Source organism: Epinephelus moara, chromosome 11, assembly GCF_006386435.1.
Source record: "Epinephelus moara isolate mb chromosome 11, YSFRI_EMoa_1.0, whole genome shotgun sequence".
NCBI lineage: Eukaryota > Metazoa > Chordata > Actinopteri > Perciformes > Serranidae > Epinephelus > Epinephelus moara.
Genome location: NC_065516.1, coordinates 21,731,582 through 21,739,428, shown reverse-complemented (window position 1 = coordinate 21,739,428; position 7,847 = coordinate 21,731,582).

The following is a 7,847-nucleotide window of genomic DNA, read 5'->3' as shown; positions in this document are numbered from 1 at the left end:
CATAGTATAGTATGTCAAAAAAATATCATAGTATAGTATGTCAAAAAAAAATCATCATAGTATAGTATGTCAAAAAAATCATAGTATAGTATGTCAAAAAATATGATAGTATCATATGTCAAAAAAAATCATCATAGTATAGTATGTCAAAATAATGTCATAGTAGAGTATGTCAAAAAAATCACAATATAGTATATTAAAAAAATCATCATAGTACAGCATGTCAAAAAAATCATCATGGTATAGTATGTCAAAAAATATCATAGTATAGTATGTCAAAAAATATTATGGTAGAGTATGTAAAAAAAATCATAGTATAGTATGTCAAAAAATATGATAGTATCATATGTCAAAAAAAATCATCATAGTATAGTATGTCAAAATAATGTCATAGTAGAGTATGTCAAAAAAATCACAATATAGTATATTAAAAAAATCATCATAGTACAGCATGTCAAAAAAATCATCATGGTATAGTATGTCAAAAAATATCATAGTATAGTATGTCAAAAAATATTATGGTAGAGTATGTAAAAAAAATCATAGTATAGTATGTCAAAAAATATGATAGTATCATATGTCAAAAAAAATCATCATAGTATAGTATGTCAAAAAAATCATAGTATAGTATGTCAAAATAATGTCATAGTAGAGTATGTCAAAAAAATCACAATATAGTATATTAAAAAAATCATCATAGTACAGCATGTCAAAAAAATCATCATGGTATAGTATGTCAAAAAATATCATAGTATAGTATGTCAAAAAATATTATGGTAGAGTATGTAAAAAAAATCATAGTATAGTATGTCAAAAAAATATCATAGAAGAGTATGTCAAAAAAAAAATCACAATATAGTATATCATAAAAATCATCATAGTACAGTATGTCAAAAAATATTATAGTAGAGTATGTTAAAAAAAAATCACAATATAGTATGTCAAAAAAATCATCATGGTATAGTATGTCAAAAAATATCATAGTATAGTATGTCAAAAAATATCATAGTATAGTTTGTCAAAAAAAATTATCATAGTATAGTATGTCAAAAAATATTAGAGTAGAGTATGTCAAAAAAAAATCATAGTATTGTATGTTAAAAAATATCATAGTACAGTATGTCAAAACAAATCATCATAGTATAGTATGTCAAACGATATCATAGTATAGTATGCTATAAAAAAATTTATAGTAGTCCTTGGTCAAAAATTTCATTTACCTATTATATGCCAACAAAATCATCGTGTAGTATTCCAGTATATCAACCCCCCCCCCCCCTTCTTATGACTTCTTTTTGACCAATTGTACATGCTTCAAAACATGTCTGGAGAAGGACTTGAATTTCAGAAAAACTATAGCCTACAACCTCTCTGGACAAATATGCATATTGAAAACAAGCTACGAAATCGAATACCTCAGAAAATGGTGTTGAAGAGAATTAAATACCTTTATTTGCCTTAATTGTTGCTAAATTGATTTAAAATCTATAGCAGGGACCCTGTACTAATCAGGAGGGCATGGAGAGACAGAGCCAGGGTGGCCACTTCAGCTATATTTTGTGGGATGGTAGAGTCCTGCAGTGAACCACTGAGATCATTTAGAGTAAAGACCAGTGGACCTGACAGCGACAGATCAAGGCTTGATGATCTGAAACACTTTCAAGTGAAAAATCAAGGTTCAATCAAGGGGAGGACAGTCGACAAAGGATGTGCGTAAGATCAAGGATTTTGGTCACTGTGTCATGTTGAAGCTGTTCACTGTGTTTAATTTCAGGGAGTCTATCCCTGAGCTCCCTATTAAATACAAACGTGAAGTTGCCAAATGTTGGGCTCTGTTTGCGTTCTTCCCTCCCTTTCTGTGGACAGTGAGGTGTGCATTTCAGGGACACACAGTGACCTAGAAACACAGAGCCATCCCCTTATTCAAGTGAAGGGGTTGTATTCACGCTCAAACGGAGGCCGGGTCTCCCTCTTCTTGCAGGGTTTATACCGTCCCTTTCAAGTGAAGTGAAACAAAATGACCTGGAACAAACAGTCAACAATGAGGTCTTTAATAAGAGCCGTACTGGGGCCTGCCCACAAGTGGTTTATCGTTTCACTCTGTAGCTCCTCTTAACCAGGACTGTACAGTACCAGATGACGAGTACAGTACTCTGCTGGTGCAGAAATGCTGAATTGTTTTATAATGCCTCAAACAATAGATCTTTTTATAGTGTGTAATGAGAACATTTGTGCTCATACTCATACTTTATGTCATACAGTATTATTAATGTAGGATTTTCTATCAGAGTAAATTAGGTGAGGGTTGGTCCCCAGTAAAGAAAAGCCAGGTTGTGTTACTGTTTCACCTGACTTGATATTGTGCCAGTTGACTCTATCAGCAGGGATCAGAGAATGTAGCCTGTCTGCCAAATTATAACTTTGCCAACGCCTCAAATCCAAAATGCCCTAAATATATTTGGGTCAGCATGAGAGCGAGCTTACGTCTGTACAAAGACCAGTTCATTCCCTTTCAAATGAATGTGTTTACTGTTTAATACCAGTGTACAAGCCAAAATGAAAGTGGCTTTAATCAATATTTGTATAACAATAGTTCATATTTTTGGGTTCTGGCTTTTCTGATGTGAGTATTTGCTGCTTTTCCTTGTCTTACATTTTTGTAAATATTTTTGGGTATTAAACTCTTGGCAGAAAAGACAAAACATTTTAATCAGGAGACAGAAGAACAAAGTAAAGATAATATTTAATACAGAATATGAGTGTACAGATTAACAGATGATTTGTGCTGATTAAGATTTAACAGAAGTCTTTGGCACTTGGACACCAGAGGGAGTTATTTTGTGATGGAGGGACATCTGAGTTGCAGCAAGGTCATTCCCCATGGAGTCTGGACACTGGTGGTGGTGGTGGCTGATGACTTTGAGGCTGATGAATCCATAAAGACAAGGTGGTGATGAGGAGGTGGAGGACGCACAGGAGAAACAACCATATTTAAAATGAGGAGCAGTAAGATGATAGTCTGGCAGAGAGGGTGTGTTCCTGTGCTATTGGTTGGTTGTGAATCAGCTGATGACTTATTTGACCTACCCACACAATCTAGAGATAGTGAGTAAGCATGTGAGCAAAGAGTGAATGGCAGGGTTAGAAAGAAACAGCCTGAGCATGAAATGTATTGTCTTCCTAACTGAACTTTAGCCAGAGCTTCATTAGATGACGTCACCTTGGGCTCTAGAATATGGTGACGGACATTTTCATGATTTTCTGATGTTTTGTAGTTGTCACAGCATCATTTGGCACATTTAAAGCTGGGGTCGACAGAGATCTGGAGATGGTTAATAAAAAATGGCAGAATATGAAAATATACCCTCCTTTTACAGCTTCCCTCTCTCTCCTTCCTGTCGTAAGCCCCTCCCACCAGATGACCATGGGTATTTGCACCTGCACTTTACAGTAACCCAGTGTTTCCCATACATTGATTTATCCAATCTTGTTTCATTTTACAGTTGCATGCAATTTATTTATTTATGTTTATCAGAGCACAAATGAGACACGAATTAGCTAGCTAGCCACACCACATTCTCTCCAACTCATTTCCCGCCACTATGGACTGCTTCCGCAGGAGGAGAGCAGCAGTTGGGGAGAGGGACCTTTGGTTGGAGGCTGTAGCAGCTCAAATTAGGCTAGTGCAGACCCTCCAGTGCCAGGTGTCACAGTAGGCTGGTGGCCGGTGGCAGTGCCAGATCTAACCTGTGTAACAGCAGCAACAGAAAGTTTGAGGATCAGGTGGGGAGTTGGGGCTGTCCGGCTTCCTGACGTTGGGGTTTGTGCTGGCTGAATTCAGGTTGCTGGCTTGGGGTCCATCTCCAGCGCTGCTGCCCGCTCTCCTCCCAGGAGAGTGAGGGGAGTGAGGCAGACAACACATTCTCACTCCAACCATGTCACATCTCAACCTTTCGTAATGGACTTTCCATGTCCAGATACGACATGTAAAGTATCTTGGCTGCATTGGTTGTTGACATTCTGGGATGCCGTGTCATATTCTGCCCTTTTACATGTTTTGTCTTCTTTCAAGATACACTGCTGTTTTCAAAGGAAATTTAATTACATACAGTCTCTTTCAAAATAAAAGCACTACGTCAGTACAACAGTGCGAATTGATGTTTTTTTTCCCTTCAACAACAAACACACATGGTTGGGTTTAGGCAAGAAAAGGTTTGGCTTTAGAATTTTACAGGACACGAACACCACTCTCCCACCCACCCCACTTGGACTTTTGCCGCCTTAACTTTCGTTCTTGTCCTGCCGCGTTTCTCCCTGATGCCACTGAGCGCCCTAAAATTTACCCGTGACTGGCCACGTATCATGTCAACGTTAAATGACAGCTACTTTTGTCAGTGTCTGACGCCACAAGTCACTGCCTAAGCGTCAGATTTTGACGACTTTGGAGTGAGACCGTGTTGAGGCAGAGGACACACTTCGATTCGAGGCTCTCACTAACCTTAACTACATAAATGCGAACAGCTGTGAGCCTTTGGCTTCAGTTAGCAGAAGGCTAAATTATTAGCAACATTTTTTTCTCCATCTCTGAGACACTTTGATTTTGACACGTATTTCATATGACTCTCTTTTAGACTCTCTTTTTGATAAGGCCATCTTCCTTTTTTGGGTTGCAGCTGCAGTGTGGGCAGCTGTTGCCAATGCTGTAACAGCAGCTTTGTCTGCAGGATTTCTCTGCCATTGAATCAGGCCTACATCGAAGGGACATGCATGTGCAACTACATTTGTGGAACAGTCAATAGGATTGTGATTAGCCAAAGTCTCCTGTCACAGCCTAGATTTTCTAAAGCCTGAAAACAGAGTTACAGGGAGGTGCAGAAGTTATCTCAGTCCAATTGAATTACAATATGCTCAAAGTTTAAAATGGGATTTTTGCTTAATAAAGGCAAAGATATACTGTCTACCCCAGCTTTAATTTTGAAAGTTGCTGGACTGCAAAGCTCATTGCAGTTATCTCTCATATACCCACAGCATCATATCTTCTGTTTATAAAGAAATTTACATAAAACCCTCCAGCCAACCAATTAAAGTCTGTGCTATATAAAGACTATAACTCACCAGCTAATGCTTCCTCCTCTGTTGTGAACATAGTTTGGGTTCTAAAAAGCTTGTTTAAGATCCTAACAGATAGTCACACAGCGTTCAAAAACAAATGATAGAGCAAACAAGCGGCATGTGTCAACAGGTCCTGGTCCCATAGTAACCTGCGTGTCTGTGTGTTCAAGTGGGGCACTAAGAGGTCATATCTTTGTCTTTGCCATCACAGCAGAGCTAAAAACTGTGTCAAATCTACGGCAACAGAGCTCTCTTTGCTTGCACTCTCTGTCTGGAACCTCAGATAGTTAAAAAAAGATAATCTTTATCATTTAAGAATGTTTGCATACACGTTTTTGCAGCTGCCAGGTGAGGAGGCTTTTTAACCTCAAAGCTATCTGTTAAGTCAGGTATGTGTGAGATGTGACATTTGCTAACAACATGCAAGTTGAAGTGGGGAATTCTGTAAAATGATTTTCAGTGCAGGTCCTTGATGCGTAGCTTTACTGATATTTTTTCACTGTACCCTTGGGAGAGCAACATCTAACCTCTCCGCTGCTCTCTGACATCCCATGACATGATTAATGGAATCTACACGGTGATAGATGCCCCTCTCTCTCAGAGTCATTACTACTACCTGAAGTCTCATCTCTCTCACAGGCCCGGGTCAGCCCCACTCCCCACCCACACATCTCGCCTCATCTGCCTGCCGCTACGTCTAATGTCCGCATTGATTTACACACATATGGGACTGCATACCAAGATAGCTGACTGATGAAAGGACGATTATCAGTGATGATGTCAGGTGCGGGCAGGAGAAAAACTTTCATCAATATCACTGTCTTTGTTGTCATTACATTGGCGCTGCTCCAAGGCCAGCCAGCCTGCAGAGCCGTTGCCAGGGTGTCATCAGTCCTCTCTGCTGCCGCGGTCCTGGAGAAGCCTGTTATCATCCATAAATGATCACACTGTAATGACCTGTAATGAATGGAGGATCATTAGTGGGATGTACTAGATGGTCCATCAAATGGATGCTCATGTAAGCGCGATGTGAAAAGCAAGAGACTCACTCAGGGTCATGCTGTAATCCTCAGGGAGAGAGCAGGCACCGACACATACATGTAAATATGTACTTTATTCATACACAAGTATCTGAATTCTTTGAGGAAATCTCACCTGGATTCACCTGTTCAGCCTCACTTATATGTTTCCTAGATCAACCTCAGCCCGAAGACTGTTCCGACGACACAAGCCAAGTCAAACATCCAATTTCTCAACTCTTTAAACAATGACTCACGAGCCTTACTGTATGTGTCGTAGCCTGGTACGCCATTCATAAAAAGTAAGATAAAAGACTTTCAGATGCCACTACACGGACAAATGTAGTGCACAAACACAGCACAGAAACTCACACATAAACAGACACTCCCTTACAGCCACACACACACACACACACACACACACAATGTACAGACGAACACGTGGAGAGAGGAAGTCGGAGACAGCTGAGCAGTAAATTCAGAGGATGGTGAACAAAGGCCTCCATTCATGGGACAGAAACTGACTGCACTCATCAGGAGGAAACAAACTAATTATTATTAATCTTTAATGAAATATTTGATCAAGGTTAAATATTTTTGAGGTCATGTTTTTGCATTGATATCACATTTTGGGTTATGCACTGGACTTCGAACATTATAAAGTCGAACAAAAGTGAATATAATGTATCACTATGTACCATAAGGCGAGTCAGGGTGTTTCTCTTTTTACTGCTTAAAAAGAAAATCAATTTTCACCATGTTTTTACGAATCAAGTATCATATAAATCAGGCTATGAATAATATATGAACACATCCCTCTGTAAAAACCTTCAGACTATAGATAGGAATACAGACAATAAACTGGACTGGTCTACAAGAACAGCCAGAGTCGCCTCTGTTTTCTGAAGAGGCTGAGGTCCTTCAACATCTGCAGGACGATGATGAGGATGTTTTATTAGTCAGTGCGATCCTGTTAGCTGTTGTGTGTGCCGGCGCAGCAGGTTGAGGGTAGCAGACGCCAACAGACTCAATAAACTGGGTCGCAAGGCCAGTAACGTTGTTGGGGTGGAGCTGGAAACTCTGGTGGTGGTGTCAGGGAGGAGGATGCTGTCTAAGATACTCATCTTGTCTCATCTTGGACAATGTCTCCCATCTACTCCTACTGAGCGCCACAGTCATTCCTTTTTCAGTATATGACTTTATTCTCATCAACACCTCTTTAATGTATATATTTATTCAGCATACATTGCACATAACTGTACACATTTCTTTCATTTACTCTTATTCTATTCTTGTTTTATTCTATTGATGTACGTATACATTTTAGTTAAATTTTCACACTTACAGCCTCCGCATAGTGATGATATATATTTAATTTTAAATATTTTTAATATCTTAAAGGGAAATTTCGGTTTATTTCAACCTGTCTCCTATCGTCCTAAATTAGTTTCAAGTGACTAGTGACATAGAAATAATAGTTAGCATGTTAGCCGTTAGCCTAGATACAGCCGGGGCGCATAATCAGACCTGTTAAAACGTAAGTGAACGGGCATACTTCAAGTGCAAAGTTAGTCCACTAAACAAGCTTTTTTTCCACAAAGACCGCCTCATATTGTTAGGATAAATGTCAGAGAACATATAGAAAATGACATGTAAACGTGTTGTCTTACCTTACTGGTGTGGTGCCATGTTTGTTTACCATCTAGCTCTGCTTTC